This window comes from Mercenaria mercenaria, chromosome 6 (assembly GCF_021730395.1).
Source record: "Mercenaria mercenaria strain notata chromosome 6, MADL_Memer_1, whole genome shotgun sequence".
Classification (NCBI taxonomy): domain Eukaryota; kingdom Metazoa; phylum Mollusca; class Bivalvia; order Venerida; family Veneridae; genus Mercenaria; species Mercenaria mercenaria.
The window spans coordinates 42,002,567-42,019,585 of NC_069366.1; the positions used below are offsets into that span (position 1 = coordinate 42,002,567).

Below are 17,019 nucleotides of genomic sequence, written 5' to 3' on the forward strand. Positions count from 1 at the left end.
GACCCAATCTTCATGAAACTTAGTCAGAATGTTTGTCTTGATGATCTCTAGGTCAAGTTTAAAACTGGGTGAAGTGGGGTCAAAAACTAGGTCAGTAGGTCAGATCATAGGAAAAGCTTGTGAACACGCTAGAGACCACATTTTTGATCCAATCAGAATGTTTGTCTTGATGATCTCCAGGTCAAGTTTGAAACTGGGTCATGTGGGGTCAAAAACTAGGTCAGTAGGTCAGATCATAGGAAAAGCTTGTGAACACTCTAGAGGCCACATTTTTGACCCAATCTATACATAACTTGGTCAGAATGTTTGTCTTGATGATCTCTAGGTCAAGTTCGAAACTAGATCATGTGGGGTCAAAAACTAGGTCATTAGGTCAGATCAGTAGAAAAGCTTGTGAACACTCTACAGACCACATTTTTGACCTAATATTTATGAAACATGGTTTGAACGTTAGTCTTGATGATCTCTAGGTGAAGTTTGAAACTGGATGATGTGGGGTCAGAAACTAGGTCAGTAGGTCAGATCAAAGGAAAATCTTGTGAACACTCTAGAAACCACATTTTTGGCCTAAACTTTATTAAACTTGGTCAGAGTATTAATCTTGATGATCTCTAGGTCGAGGTCGAAACTGGGTCATGTTGGGTCAAAAACTAGGTCAGTAGGTCAAATCATAGGAAAAGCTTGTGAACACTCTAGAGGCCACATTTTTGACCCAATCTTTATGAAACTTGGTCAGAATGTTTGTCTTGATGATCTCTAGGTCAAATTTGAAACTAGGTCATGTGGGGTCAAAAACTAGGTCAGTAGGTCAGATCAATAGAAAAGCTTGTGAACACTCTACAAACCACATTTTTTACCTAATATTTATGAAACATGGTCAGGACGTTAGTCTTGTTGATCTCTAGGTGAAATTTGAAACTGGGTGATGTGGGGTCAAAAACTAGGTCAGTAGGTCAGATCAATGGAAATCTTGTGAACACTCTACAGACCACATTTTTGATCTAATCTTTATGGAACTTGGTCAGAACATTAGTCTTGATGATCTCTAGGTCAAGTTTTAAACTGGGTCATGTGGGGTCAAAAACTAGGTCAGTAGGTCAGATCAATGGAAAAGCTTGTGAACACGCTAGAGACCACATTTTTGACCTAATCTTTATGAAACATGGTCAGAACATTAGTCTTGATGATCTCTAGGTCAAGTTTGAAACTGGGTCATGTGGGATGAAAAACTAGGTCACCTGGTCAAATCAAAGGAAAGCTTGTGAACACTTTAGAGGCCACATATGCGACTCAGTCTTTATGAAACTGAGTCAGAATGTTTGTCTTTATCATTTCTAGGTCAAGTATGAATCTGGGTCATGTGCGATCAAAAACTAGATCACTAGGCTAGATCAAAGGAAATTCTTTTCAACACCCTAGAGACCACAATTTAAGTTTGAAACTCATGGGAATTAGTCAGAATGTTTGTTTTGATAATCTATAGGTCAAGTTTGAGTCTGGTTCATATGGGGTCAAAAACTAGGTCACCGGTCAAATCAAAGGAAAAGCTTGTGAACAATCTAGAGGCCAGAGTTGTAACCAAATCTTTACAAAATTCAGAATGTTTGTCTTGATGATCTTTAGGTCAAGTTCAACTCTTGGTCATGCGGGGTCAAAAACTAGGTCCATAGGCCAGATCAACTCTGGTGAGCGATGTATAGGGCCATCATGGCCCTCTTGTTTGTTTTTAAACTTTAGCAAAGAAATTTGTTCAAGCAAGCAACTAAACTCAAGTGAGCGATATAGGGCCATAGTGGCCCTCTTGTTTGTTTCGTTTTTGAAAATTAAGGAAAGAGATGTGTTCAAGCAATTAATCTCAGGTGAGAGATATAGGGCCATAATGGCCCTCTTGTTTACTTATATTCGTAAATATTCAGTTCAGGATATGGCAAGTAACGAATGCAATTTGGACAAAACTGTATTCGACTAAATTGAATATTTGAATGTATCGTTACAGCCCTACATTTGATATATTTGTGTAATCGCCTTTTAGTACACGAGCCCTGCACTGTTAGTGATGTGAGGAAGGCATCCAGCTGGCTTACTGAAGGCAGTTTGTTCTAAGCTATTCAGTTGTCAGAATTTGCTTGAAATACTGTTCAGAGGGTCAGCTTTGGTGAATCTGCACCATTAAATCTGGGACTTTGCCATATGGCCTAAATAATGTCAGTTGATATGACTAAAACCAGACCGAACAAATCTGAACTTTCTAGAAAAAGTTATACATTTATAAAGGAGATAAATTTTGAAATATTTACTGTAGTATTTTTAGCTCACTTGAAAGTACTCATGGTGAGCTATTGTAATCATGCTATCTCCGTCGTCCTTTTTGTGTGCGTCCGTTCGTCTGTCAAGTTGTCTGTCTGTCATCAACAGTTGTGTTTAAAAGACATCTCCAAAACCACTGAATGGATTTTGATGAAACTTGGTATAATGGCCCTCTTGTTTACTTATATTCGTAAATATTCAGTTCAGGATATGGCAAGTAACGAATGCAATTTGGACAAAACTGTATTCGACTAAATTGAATATTTGAATGTATCGTTACAGCCCTACATTTGATATATATTTGTGTAATCGCCTTTTAGTACACGAGCCCTGCACTGTTAGTGATGTGAGGAAGGCATCCAGCTGGCTTACTGAAGACAGTTTGTTCTAAGCTATTCAGTTGTCAGAATTTGCTTGAAATACTGTTCAGAGGGTCAGCTTTGGTGAATCTGCACCATTAAATCTGGGACTTTGCCATATGGCCTAAATAATGTCAGTTGATATGACTAAAACCAGACCGAACAAATCTGAACTTTCTAGAAAAAGTTATACATTTATAAAGGAGATAAATTTTGAAATATTTACTGTAGTATTTTTAGCTCACTTGAAAGTACTCATGGTGAGCTGTTGTAATCATGCTATCTCCGTCGTCCTTTTTGTGTGCGTCCGTTCGTCTGTCAAGTTGTCTGTCTGTCATCAACAGTTGTGTTTAAAAGACATCTCCAAAACCACTGAATGGATTTTGATGAAACTTGGTCTAAATGTGCCTCTATCAAAGTTGTTCAAATGGTTCCACTTAGTTGCACAGCCGCCCGAGCTAAAAATAGAAAAAATCTTCAAATATCTCCTGAATGGACGGTCCAATTTTGAAATAATTTCACACAAATGTTCCTTATATCACCCTCTACCAACATTGTTCAAGGAATTGTGATTTGTCAAAAAACATGGCCACCAGAGGGTGTGGTCACTTTTCCCTATATGCATATAGTGGAAATTTGAAAAATCTTCTTGTGTGAAACTGCTAGCCCGATTTTAAAATAATTTTACACAAATGGTCCTTGTGTGACCCTAAGATTGTTCAAATTATTCCAAATCATCAAAAACATGGGTGCCTGGGGGCATGGTGACTTTTTCCTATTTGTGTATAGTAGAAACTTAGAAAAATTGATTTTAAAACAATTTTACACAAATTGTCCATGTGTGACCTCCTACAGGTATTGTTCAAATTTATCTGATTTGTCCAAAAACATGGCAGCGAGAGGACGTGGCCACTTTTCATCAACAGTTTCTTTATTTAACAAGATCTCTAAAACCACTGAATGAATTTTGTTGAAATTTTACACAAATGATCTCTGGGTAGCCCTATTTTTAAAGTTTTTCAGATGGTCCCGGTTTATTGAACATACGGGTCTTTTTGTTAAGAATAGGTTTTCAGCTATCAGACTTCTTTTTCTCTAGAGCTTTGATATTTGGCATGTGGTATAAGGGTTTGACTCTCTACCATAATTGACCAAATTATTGTCCTGAGGTCAAAAATGGTCACGCCCCATGTGTGACATGTCCTTACTATATGCTTATATAAAAGAAACCTTGAGCCTTGATATATTTGACCTGTGATATCAGACTTGTACTGTCTACCATAACCATGATAATTGTTAAAATTATTGCCCTAGGTGCAAAATGTTATGTAAATAATATAAGCTAACATAGAAGAAACCAAACTCTGTACTTGTACCATTACATTCTACAAACACACTTGAAGCTTTGTACACAGGTGAGTGCTTTAGGGTCAGTGACCCTCATGTTCATTTACTGACAAAAAAAACAAAATCAAACATTTCATCTTGCTGCTGTTGGATAAAAGAAAAAAGTTCATAGAAGTTTTCACTGATACTGTTTTGTTTGAACTTTGCAGGGTCCAGGTTTAAAGAAGAACTACCAGATTAATTTAAAAAGCAGCTCAGGTCCAATAAATGTGCTTTTAGTGAATAAAGACTCAGACAACCAGTCACCTGTAGTGGTTCAAGTCCCACCCCCTGATGAAGGTTTAGCCAGTCAGTGCCAAGCTGCAGCACAAGAAGTTGACCAAAATTATAACCCTAACCAAAATACGAGACAAAAAGCCAACAAAGTGAGTATGCACTGTGTTTAAATATCAGTTAGTTTCATGGCCTTTCCACTGTTGTCCAAAGTCACCAAAAGTGTTCATTCGCAAAAATTGACAAAACATACCTATATACAAGAGTAACATTACTGCTCTTGAGCACATAATATATTTTTAGCTCACTTGAGTAGAAAGTGCTCATGATGAGATTTTAGGATTATTGAATGTCCATCTGTCTGTCCACAATTTCTTCAAAGAACAATGCTAATTTCAACCAAACTTAACAGGAATGTTCCTTGGGTGATCACCTTTCAAATCTAGGTCATCCATGCAAAATTCTGGTTGCCATTGCAACCAAGAGTAAAAACTTTTAAAAGATCTCAGAATTTTTTGTCCATTTTGAAATAATTTTAAATGTTATTGAAAAGGTTAAAACTTATGTGAAATTAATGTACATATGCATGTTCAGGAATGCAATTTACTCTAACCTAACAAGAGATGTACAACCCATGAAAACATTTCCTTATTCTTGTACATTTGACTGCAAATAGCTCAAACTTTTTGCGGTTTGCTAAAGTCTCAGGTACAGGTATGAAGGAGAAAAGGCAGGCTCCACTGTTTTATGAAATTCTTTTGTAATTAAGGCTTTAAAATGCCATGCATTGTGCATCATTTTGTTTCCAATACTGGATACAGAAGTATGCCAGATTTGATTAAAGAACAGTTTGCAGTGGTACTGACAACCCTTGAAAATACGCGAACAATTTTGTTCATTAACCAGGTTTTTTTCTTTATAATTTTAGTTTGGACTTACTTACTGCCAGCAGCCACTAAAATTTGTGTACAGCAATTACCTTTGAATGATATTTGGGGTCACTGTTACTAAGAATAGAACAATGGCTTCCACTCAATTTCTTTAGTTTGGGTACACTTATTGTCAGTACAATTGGTGCGTAGATAGCTATTTGAGTTCACTTGGATCAGGGTCAAGGTCAGTGTAACTAAAAATAGAAAAATGAGGTCATATTTGAATTAAAAAAATAGATTTGGAATTGAAGGGTGTCGGTTCAATCTCACTGAGATCTAAAATTTTCATTTCGTTTTTCGTTTTTTTTTGTTTTTTTTTGGTGACAAAAAGGTTATTTTAATGCCAATGGGTAACTAAAAATAGAAAAATATGGTCATAGTGATAATAAAAAATTGATTTTTTGTCCAGCCCGCTTGCGGAAGCGAAGACATAGTTGTCCAAATGGCTGTTCGGTGTATGTGTGTGCGTGCGTCCGTCTGTCCGGATTTGTTTGTCCGGACCATAACTTTGACATGCATGGAGCAATCTTGTTTATACTGGACATGAATGTTAACCACAGTGAGGATGAGTGTCATGCGCAAATCCCAGGTTCCTATCTCAAAGGTCAAGGTCACACTTAGAGGTCAAATGTCAAATTCAATAATGACTGTCCGGAGCATTCTTCTTCATGCATGGAGAGATTTTGATGTAACTTGGCACAATTGTTCACCATCATGAGACGGCATGTCTTGTGCAAGAATCAGGTCCCTAGGTCTAAGGTCAAGGTCACACTTAATGGTCAAAGTATACAAGAGTGACAACTTTGTCCAGAGCATCTCTTTTTCATGCATGAAGGGATTTTGATGTAACTTGGCACAAATATTCACCACCATGAGACAGAGTGTCAAGCACAAGAACCAGTCCTTAGGTCTAAGGTCAAGGTCACTCTTAGATGTCAAAGGTCAGATACAAGAATGACTGTCCGGAGCATTTCTTTTTCATGCATAATGGGATTTTGATGTAACTTGGCACAGTTGTTCACCATCATGAGACGGAGTGTCATGCGCAAGAACCTATAAATACTTCCCTTTGTTGCTACTATAAATAGCTTATATCGTAACTTTTTAGCTCGACTATTCATAGAATAGTAGAGCTATTGGACTCGCCCATGCGTCCGCGTCCGCGTCCCGATTTGGTTAAGTTTTCGTATGTAAGCTGGTATCTCAGCAACCACTTGTGGGAATGGATTGAAACTTCATACACTTATTCACTGTGATAAACTGACTTACATTGCACAGGTTCCATAACTCTGTTTTGCTTTTTTACAAAATTATGCCCCTTTTTAGCTCACCTGTCACAGTGACAAGGTGAGCTTTTGTGATCACCCTTCGTTCGTCGTCCGTCCGTCCGTCCGTCCGTCAACAATTTCTTGTCTGCACGATAGTGGTTTCATTTATGACTTTATTTTAACCAAACGTGCACACAACTTGTATCACCATAAGATCTCGGTTCCTTTCTTGAACTGGCCAGATCCCTTTATGGGTTCCAGAGTTATGGCCCCTGAAAGGGCCAAAATTAGCTATTTTGACCTTGTCTGCACAATAGCAGCTTTATTTATGATTTGATTTTTACCAAACTTGCACACAACTTGTATCACCATAAGATCTTGGTTCCTTTCTGGAACTGGCCAGATTCCATTATGGGTTCCAGAGTAATGGCCCCTGAAAGGCCCAAAAATAGCTATTTTGACCTTGTCTGCACAATAGCAGCTTTATTTATGATTTGATTTTTACCAAACTTGCACACAACTTGTATCACCATAAGATCTTGGTTCCTTTCTGGAACTGGCAAGATTCCGTTATGGGTTCCAGAGTTATGGCCCCTGAAGGGGTCAAAATCAGCTATTTTGACCTTGTCTGCACAATAGCAGCTTCATTTATGATTTGATTTTAACCAAACTTGCACAAAACTTGTATCACCATAAGATCTTGGTTCCTTTCTTGAACCGGCCAGATCCCGTAATGGGTTCCAGAGTTATGGCCCCTGATAGGGCTGGAGTTAGCTATTTTGACCTTGTCTGCACAATAGCAGCTTCATTTATGATTTGAATTTAATCAAACTTGCACAAAACTTGTGTCACCATAAGATCTTGGTTCCTTTCTTGAACCGGCCAGATCCCATAATGGGTTCCAGAGTTATGGCCCCTGAAAGGGCCAAAATTGGCTATTTTGACCTTGTCTGCACAATAGCAGCTTCATTTATGATTTGATTTTAACCAAACATGCACACAACTTGTATCACCACAAGATCTTGGTTCCTTTGTTGAACTGGCCAGATTCCTTCATGGGTTCCAGAGTTACGGCCCCTTAAAGGTCCAAAATTGGCTATTTTGGCTTTTGCAGCCATATAGAGACTTCATTTATGGTTTTATTTGATACAAACTTCCAAAATATCTTCAACAACAATAAATTTTGGATTCCATGACAAATCAGATCCAATCGTAGGTTCCAGAGTTATTTTATATCTGATTACCTCCCCTGATTGTAATAAATATGGATTTATATCAGTAAATACTTACAGGACTTATTTGAAATTTCATTATTGTTATTAGTTGGACTGAGACAATCAGGGTAGATAACTATGTACTGATTTTATGTCAAATTACCTCCCTTTATTTCAAATTAAAATGGGTATATCTCCGTAACTAATGAAGATACTGATCTGAAATTTCATTTATGTCAACAGATTTATTTGGCAGATCCTTCTTTTGTTCACTTACAATATTTTTTTTAATTACTTCACATTTACGTTACTATAAATAGCTTATTTTTAGTAACTTTTTTATTATTGGCAGTAGGGAAAAACCGAGACCACTTTTCTGTGGTACAACATGGATGGTACCTCCAATTTTTAGGTAAATTTTGACATATCTATACCTTGTAAGAATTTTTTTTCTTTTTGGTTAAATTTCTTCCCTTTGTTGTTCCTGTCCTTTGGACTTAGATATTTTTTCTGAGGACCTTCTTGTCCTCAAGTGCAATGATAACAGGTGAGCGATATAGGGCCATCATGGCCCTCTTGTTTTACTTAGAAATTTTTGGTTAAGGTTTTGTATGTAAGCTGGTATCTCAGTACTCACTAATGGGAATGGATTGAAACTTCACACACTTGTTCACTGTCATGATCTGACATGCACAAAGCAGGTCCCATAACTTTATTTTGCTTTTTTACAAAATTATGCCCCTTTTTCAACATAGAAATTTTTGGTTAAGTTTTTGTATGTAAGCTGGTATCTCAGTATCCACTAATGGGAAAGGATTGAAACTTCACACACTAGTTCTCTGTCATGATATGACATGCAGTGCAAAGGGTCAATAACTCAACTTCGCATTTTACAAAATTATGCCCCTTTTTCAACTTCGGTTAAATTCTTATATGTAAGCCCACTAATGGGAATGGATTGAAACTTCATACACTTGTTCACTGTCATGAGCTGATAAGCACTATGCAGGTCCCATAACCCTATTTTACTTTTTTACTAAATTATGCCCCTTTTTCGACTTTCGTATTCATTCAAGCGACAAGGCTGTTGAATAGTCGAGCGTTGCTGTCCTCCGACAGCTCTTGTTTTATTACTGGTTGTAGGGAAAAACCAAGGCCACTTTTCTGTAGTACAACATGCATGTTACATCCGATTTTGAGGTGTATTTTGACCTATCTCTACTGGTAAGGATTTTTGAATGGACTTAGAATTTTTTTTTTTTTTTTTTTTTTTTAGCTCACCTCAGGTGAGTTTTTCTGATCGCTCGATGTCCGGCGTGTGTCGTCTGTCATCTGTCTGTCAACATTTAGCTTGTGTATGTGATAGGGGCTGTATTTTGACCTATCTCTACTGGTAAGGATTTTTGAATGGACTTAGAATTTTTTTTTTTTTTTTTTTTTTTTTAGCTCACCTCAGGTGAGTTTTTCTGATCGCTCGATGTCCGGCGTGTGTCGTCTGTCGTCTGTCTGTCAACATTTAGCTTGTGTATGTGATAGGGGCTTCATGAATATTGGTCAGAATGATAACCTTGATGAAATCTAGGCCGAGTTCGAAAATGGGTCATCTGGGATCAAAAACTAGGTCACTAGGTCAAATCAAAGAAAAACCTTGTGTATGCGATAGAGGCTGTATTTTTCAATTGATCTTCATGAATATTGGTCAGAATGATTGCCTTGATGAAATCTAGGCCGAGTTCGAAAATGGGTCATCTCGGGTCAAAAACTAGGTCACTAGGTCAAATCAAAGAAAAACCTTGTGTATGCGATAGAGGCTGTATTTTTCAATTGATCTTCATGAATATTGGTCAGAATGATTGCCTTGATGAAGTCTAGGGCAAGTTCGAAAATGGGTCATCTCGGGTCAAAAACTAGGTGACTAGGTCAAATCAAAGAAAAACCTTGTGTATGCTATAGAGGCTGTATTTTTCAATTGATCTTCATGAATATTGGTCAGAATGATTGCCTTGATGAAATCTAGGCCAAGTTTGAAAATGGGTCATCTCGGATCAAAAACTAGGTCAAATCAATGAAAAACCTTGCGTATGCGATAGAGGCTGTATTTTTCAATTGATCTTCATGAATATTGGTCAGAATGATTGCCTTGATGAAATCTAGGCCGAGTTCGAAAATGGGTCATCTTGGGTCAAAAACTAGGTCACTAGGTCAAATCAAAGAAAAACCTTGTGTTTGCGATAGAGGCTGTATTTTTCAGTTGATCTTCATGAATATTGGTCAGAATGATTGCCTTGATGAAATCTAGGCCAAGTTTGAAAATGGGTCATCTCGGGTCAAAAGCTAGGTCACTAGGTCAAATCAGTGAAAAACCTTGTGTATGCGATAGAGGCTGTATTTTTCCATTGATCTTCATGAGTATTGGTGAGAATGATAACCTTGATGAAATCTAGGCCGAGTTCGAAAATGGGTCATCTTGGATCAAAAACTAGGTCACTAGGTCAAATCAAAGAAAAACCTTGTGTATGCGATAAAGGCAAAAAAATTTCAACTGATCTTCATGAAATTTTGTCTGAGTGGTTGCCTTGATGAAGTCTAGGTCACATTCCAATATGGGCAGTCTGGGATTAAAAACTAGGTCACTAGGTCAGATCAAAGAAAAACCTTGTGTATGTGATAGAGGCTGTATTTTTCAATTGGTCTTCATGAAATTTGGTCAGAATGATTGCCTTGATAAAATCTAGGTCAGTTTCGCATATGGGGCTTCTGGGATCAAAGAGTAAGTCACTAGGTCAAATGAAAGGAAAAGCTTGTATATGCGATAGAGGCTATATTTTCCAACTGACCTTCCTGTAATTAAGCCAGAATGATTATCTTGATAAAATCTAGGTCAAATTCGAATATGGGTCATCTAAGATCAAAAAGCAGGTCACTAGGTCAAATGAAAGAAAAACTTTGTGTATGCGATAGAGGCTGTATTTTTCAACTGATATTTATGAAATTTGGTCAGAATGATAGCCTTGATGAAATCTAGGTCAAGTTCGAATATGGATCATCTGGGGTCAAAAACTAGGTCACTAAATCAAATCAAAGAAAATACTTATTTATACTCAATATTTTTGCTCCAATTTTAATGATAATTGGTCAGAATATATTTTTCTGTGAAATCACTGGGTCAAACATGTTTACACTGTTTAATATGTTGTTTTATGGTGTGTTTCTCAGGTGAGCGACCTAGGGCCATCTTGGCCCTCTTGTTTTTTTTTTTAAGATTTACTTCCCTTAGTTGTTACTACAGATAACTTATATTGTAACTTTTTGCAATCTTTTTTTTTATTTGGCATAAATGTTTGCCTCAATGAGACAGAGTGTCGTGTGCAACTCCCAGTCCTTTTGACAGCTGACGGGCTCAACATGTTGCCCGTGGGCATCTAGTTTTTCAGTTTTCGAGTTTTTTTCATCAAAAAGCTGGTTTCGAGTTTATAACTTTAAATATAAGAACTGCATGGGTGAAAGTTTTCCGGCATACACAGGAAATTCTGGTTTAAAGGAGTCCTCAGGGGTTATTTTTCCAAATCGTGTAAATCCGTTGAGATTCCGGGGGAGGTGCGGGGGGCGTGTATAGGCCGACAGACAGATCATTTCCTTATCCGTTTACACCGCCTTTGGATTCCATAGTCTAATTTTAGCATTGGCGGAGATAGCCGATAATACACGTTTTACCTCTGCCTCACGAACTGTGACGGATCGGCTTTTTATGCGGTTGACTGGATATTGTCCGAGTTCGCATGGACCAGATGGACTTTTGGCAAAATAAACCAAATAAGGTAATTCAACCTTGATTTTTCCCAGGAATCCCCGTTTGGTTGGTGAAAGATAGAATAAGAATTTTGATTGATTCGCTAGACTCAATTTGGCTTGCTCCCCAAGATGAACGCTCCGATAAAAAATTGATATATAAACAAAGAAGTCACCGAAAATGAAGTTTTTACCCACAGGGTATGAAACAAAAGATTTAGAAAGAAGTGTTAAAAACAAATGGAGATGGGACTTGTTGAACGAGTGTGATCAAAAAGATGACAAATGGGGGAAACTGGCTAAAGAAAACGATATTCCCGGAGTGGCCTTTTCTGAATTTTGTGCGAAAACGATCAAGTACGGATCAAGTGGAAAGAAAGGACTGAAAAACCATGCAGATGATTCGAACCACCTGAAAAACAGAAGGACAGTTAAGACAAACCAGGTAACTAACGTATTCAATGATTATTTATGCATTTACCCATAGCTGTCAAGTTGCATATATGAAAGCAATTAAGAGTGAGATTGGGTGGGGGAAGGTGCTGAGTCAGGGGCTTTGCCCCAGTGGTATGAGGATTGAAAAGTAACATTAGGGTTTACGGGGTTGAAGTGATACTGTGGCACTTAAGAACCAAGATTGGCTGAAAGGAATCGAACCTAGGACCTGTGGCATGACAGTCCGTCCCTCCGTCGTCAGTCCGTGCGTCTCGTGCGTGCCTCTCGTGCGTGCCTCTCATGCGTGCGTGTGTCAACAATTTCTTGTCTGCACGATAGTGGTTTCATTAATGATTTTATTTTAACCAAACTTGCACACAACTTGTATCACCATAAGATCTCGGTTCCTTTCTTGAACTGGCCAGATCCCATTATGGGTTCCAGAGTTATGGCCCCTGAAAGGGCCAAAATTAGCTATTTTGACCTTGTCTGCACAATAGCAGCTTTATTTATAATTTGATTTTTACCAAACTGGCACACAACTTGTATCACCATAAGCTCTTGGTCCCTTTCTTGAACTGGCCAGATTCCATTATGGGTTCCAGAGTTTTGGCCCCAGAAAGGGCCAAAATTAGCTATTTTGACCTTGTTTGCACAATAGCAGCTTTATTTATAATTTGATTTTTACCAAACTGGCACACAACTTGTATCACCATAAGCTCTTGGTCCCTTTCTTGAACTGGCCAGATTCCATTATGGGTTCCAGAGTTATGGCCCCTGAAAGGGCCAAAATTAGCTATTTTGACCATGTCTGCACAATAGCAGCTTCATTTATGATTTTATTTTAACCAAACTTGCACACAACTTGTATCACCAGAAGATCTCGGTTCCTTTCTTGAACTGGCCAGATTCCATTATGGGTTCCAGAGTTATGGCCCCTGAAAGGGCCAGAATCAGCTATTTTGACCTTGTCTGCACAATAGCAGCTTCATTTATGATTTTGTTTTAACCAAACTTGCACACAACTTGTATCACTATAAGATCTTGGTTCCTTTCTTGAACTGGCGAGATTCCATTATGGGTTCCAGAGTTATGGCCCCTGAAAGGGCCAGAATTAACTATTTTGACCTTGTCTGCACAATAGCAGCTTCATTTATGATTTGAATTTAATCAGACTTGCACAAAACTTGTGTCGTCATAAGATCTCATTTCCTTTGTTGAACTGGCCAGACCCCATAATGGGTTCCAGAGTTATGGCCCCTGAAAGGCCAAAATTAGCTATTTTGACCTTGTCTGCACAATAGCAGCTTCATTTATGATTTGATTTTAACCAAATTTGCACACAACTTGTATCACCACAAGATCTTGGATCCTTTCTTGAACTGGCCAGATTCCATCATGGGTTCCAGAGTTATGGCCCCTTAAAGGTCCAAAATTGGCTATTTTGGCTTTTGCAGGCATATAGAGACTTCATTTATTGTTTTATTTGATACAAACTTCCAAAATATCTTCAACAACAATAAATCTTGGATTCCATGACAAATCCGATCCAATCGTAGGTTATTTTATATCTGATTACCTCCCCTGATTGTAATCAAACTGGATTTATATCAGTAAGTACTTATAGGACTTATTTGAAATTTCATTATTGTCATTAGTTGGACTGAGATAACTATGGACTGATTTTTTGTCAAATTACCTCCCTTTATTTCAAATTAAAATTGGTATATCTTCGTAACTAATGAAGATACTGATCTGAAATTTCATTTATGTCAACAGATTCCTTCTTTTGTTCACTTACAATAATTTTGTTTTTAATAACTTCCCTTTTACGTTACTATAAATAGCTTATTTTTAGTAACTTTTTTATTATTGGCTAAAACCGCGACCACTTTTCTGTGGTACAACATGGATGGTACTTCCAATTTTTAGGTGTATTTTGACATATCTGTACATTTTAAGATTTTTTTTTTCTTTTTGGTTAAATTTCTTCCCTTTGTTGTTCCTATCCTTTGGACTTAGATATTTTTTCTGAGGACAAGAAGTGCAGTGATAACAGGTGAGCGATATAGGGCCATCATGGCCCTCTTGTTCATATTGAGTTCCTGTAAGAAGTAGTGAAAAGTCCTGGGTTCACTGTTCCTAGTCCAAGGATTGTTTAATAATTGTTTTGGCCCATAATTTCACAATATATTGGTTCCTAGCTAAAAATTTTCATAGCCTGATAAATTGCGAGGTATAAACTGAAAGTATGTTACATTAATAGATAATTAGATTGACATTTCTGTTTTCAGGTTCTGCCAGGCTCGTCAAAGGCATCTAAGATTGCTCAAATTATTCCAAATCGTCAAAAACATGGGTGCCTGTGTTGCCATAACTTCAGCATTTATTAGTGAACATTGCTTGCCATTCAGCATTGCAGAAGATCTTCTTAGCCTTGCTAAAAGACTTAGTGAAGACAGGCTGGCGTTAGAGAAGGCAACACTGTCTAAAACAAGTGCTACATACATAACTACCCATGGCATTGCAAAAAGCTTCAAAGAGGAGGTAAAATTGAAAATCAAAGGACAAAATTTTTAATGGTCTCATTGAATTTAGATGAAGCCACAAATAACAGCAATGATAAGGTGTTGAATGTCCTTATTCAGTATTTTGATCATGAAGAAAATAAGATAGAGTTAAGGCACCTTGGCACGAGAATACAGAACAAGTCTTCAGCTAAAGACATTCTTGATTCAGTGGAAAGTATCCTCATGGAATATGAAATTCAGTGGAACCAAATTCTAAGTGTCATGATGGACAACTGTAGCACTATGCGTGGTGCAAGAGGTGGTGTGGAAACACTGAACTGGAAGAACCCATATCTGCTGGACATTAGTGGAGACAGTGTGCACATGTTGAACAATGTGGCAAAGGCCCTGTTAAGCAATGTAGATGACAGTGTGCAGATGTTCTGCTCAGATTTGTTTTATGACATTGAGGAATTCCCTAAGGTGAAACATCTCTTTCAGGAAGTCCAAGAACTCCTGAACATCACTGCTACTAAACACCTGATCCATCCTATTTCAAGTCGATTTCTACAAATAAAAGATGTGACGACAAGGGTTTTATCCTTGCTGGATTCCCTGACAGTATACTTCAGGAGGAGAAAACTAAATACAGGTAAATTTTTCATGATGTAAATTAAAAGTTCTGGACAACAGCTCCATATAAAGTTGAATATGTCTTTTCTTTGGTGTTAATTAAAATGAAGCTTGGACAGAGACTGTCCAGTGCAAGGTGTCTGTACTATAGGACACTGGATATTTTAGTTATTTCGAGCTTTTTGATATATAACAGATTATTTTCCCCATGTACCAGTAATGCAGTATATTTTTCCTATTACAAATACAATGTACATGTTTCACTTGAAAATAAAAGATGAAAATATTTGTAAAAATAATGCTTCATTCAATTTTTAGCTCACCTGTCACAAAGTGACAAGGTGAGCTTTTGTGATCGCGTGGCGTCCGTCGTCCGTGCGTGCGTGCGTAAACTTTTGCTTGTGACCACTCTAGAGGTCACATTTTTCATGGGATCTTTATGAAAGTTGGTCAGAATGTTCATCTTGATGATATCTAGGTCAGGTTCGAAACTGGGTCACGTGCGGTCAAAAACTAGGTCAGTAGATCTAAAAATAGAAAAATCTTGTGACCTCTCTAGAGGCCACATTTTTCATGAGATCTTCATGAAAATTGGTCAGAATGTTCATCTTGATGATATCTAGGTCAAGTTCGAAACTGGGTCACGTGGGGTCAAAAACTAGGTCAGTAGGTCTAAAAATAGAAAAACCTTGTGACCTCTCTAGAGGCCATATTTCTCAATGGATCTTCATGAAGATTGGTCAGAATGTTCACCTTGATGATATCTAGGTCAAGTTCGAAACTGGGTCATGTGGGGTAAAAAAACTAGGTCAGTAGATCTAAAAATAGAAAAACCTTGTGATCTCTATAGAGGCCATATTTTTCATGAGATCTTCATGAAAATTGGTCAGAATGTTCACCTTGATGATATCTAGGTCAGATTCGAAACTGGGTCACGTGGGTTCAAAAACTAGGTCAGTAGGTCTAAAAATAGAAAAACCTTGTGACCTCTCTAGAGGCCATATTTCTCAATGGATCTTCATGAAAATTGGTCAGAATGTTCACCGTGATGATATCTGGGTCAAGTTTGAAACTGGGTCACGTGCATTCAAAAACTAGGTCAGTAGGTCTGAAAATAGAAAAACTTTATGACCTCCCTAGAGGCCATATTTTTCATGGGATCTTTATGAAAATTGGTCAGAATGTTCACCTTGACAATATCTAGGTCAGATTCGAAACTTGGTCATGTGTGATCAATAACTAGGTCAGTAGATCTAGAAATAGACAAACCTTGTGACCTCTCTAGAGGCCATATTTTTCAAGAGATCTTCATGAAAATTGGTCAGAATGTTCATCTTGATGATATCTAGGTCAGGTTCGAAACTAGGTCACGTGCGGTCAAAAAGTAGGTCAGTAGGTCTAAAAATAGAAAAACTTTGTGATGTCTCTAGAGGCCATATTTCTCAATGGATCTTCATGAAAACTGGTGAGAATGTTCAGCTTGATGAAATCTAGGTCAAATTCGTAACTGGGTCATGTGCGATCAAAAACTAGGTCAGTAGGTCGAAAAATAGAAAAACCTTGTGACCTCTGTAGAGGCCATATTTTTCACGAGATCTTCATGAAAATTGGTGAGAATGTTCACCTTGATGATATCTAGGTCAAGTTTAAAAGTGGGTCACGTGCCTTCAAAAACTAGGTCATTAGGTCAGATAATAGAAAAACCTTGTGACCTCTCTAGAGGTCATATTTTTCAATGGATCTTCATGAAAATTGGTCAGAATTTTTTATCTTGATGATTTCTAGGTCACATGTGCTCAAAAACTAGGTCACTTTGTCAAATAATAGAAATAACGACGTCATACTCAGTTCAACACTGGGTCATGTGGGGATAGGTGAGCGATTCAGGACCATCATGGTCCTCTTGTTGATTTATTTTTGAGTCGGCTAAAGGCTGAAAGCCTTTTGACGAG

General features: G+C 37.7%; 1 protein-coding gene across 1 annotated transcript in view; it reads left to right on the forward strand.

The window, feature by feature from the left end:
* The first annotated feature begins 4,210 nt into the window (after positions 1-4,210).
* The window catches only part of LOC123549136 (transcription factor E2F4-like), a 32,162-nt gene continuing 19,353 nt past the window's right edge, over positions 4,211-17,019 (forward strand). Inside the window, exon 1 of the mRNA XM_045336979.2 lies at positions 4,211-4,438. The gene's annotated coding sequence lies outside the window, so the exon portion shown is untranslated. The remainder of the gene's footprint in view (positions 4,439-17,019) is intronic.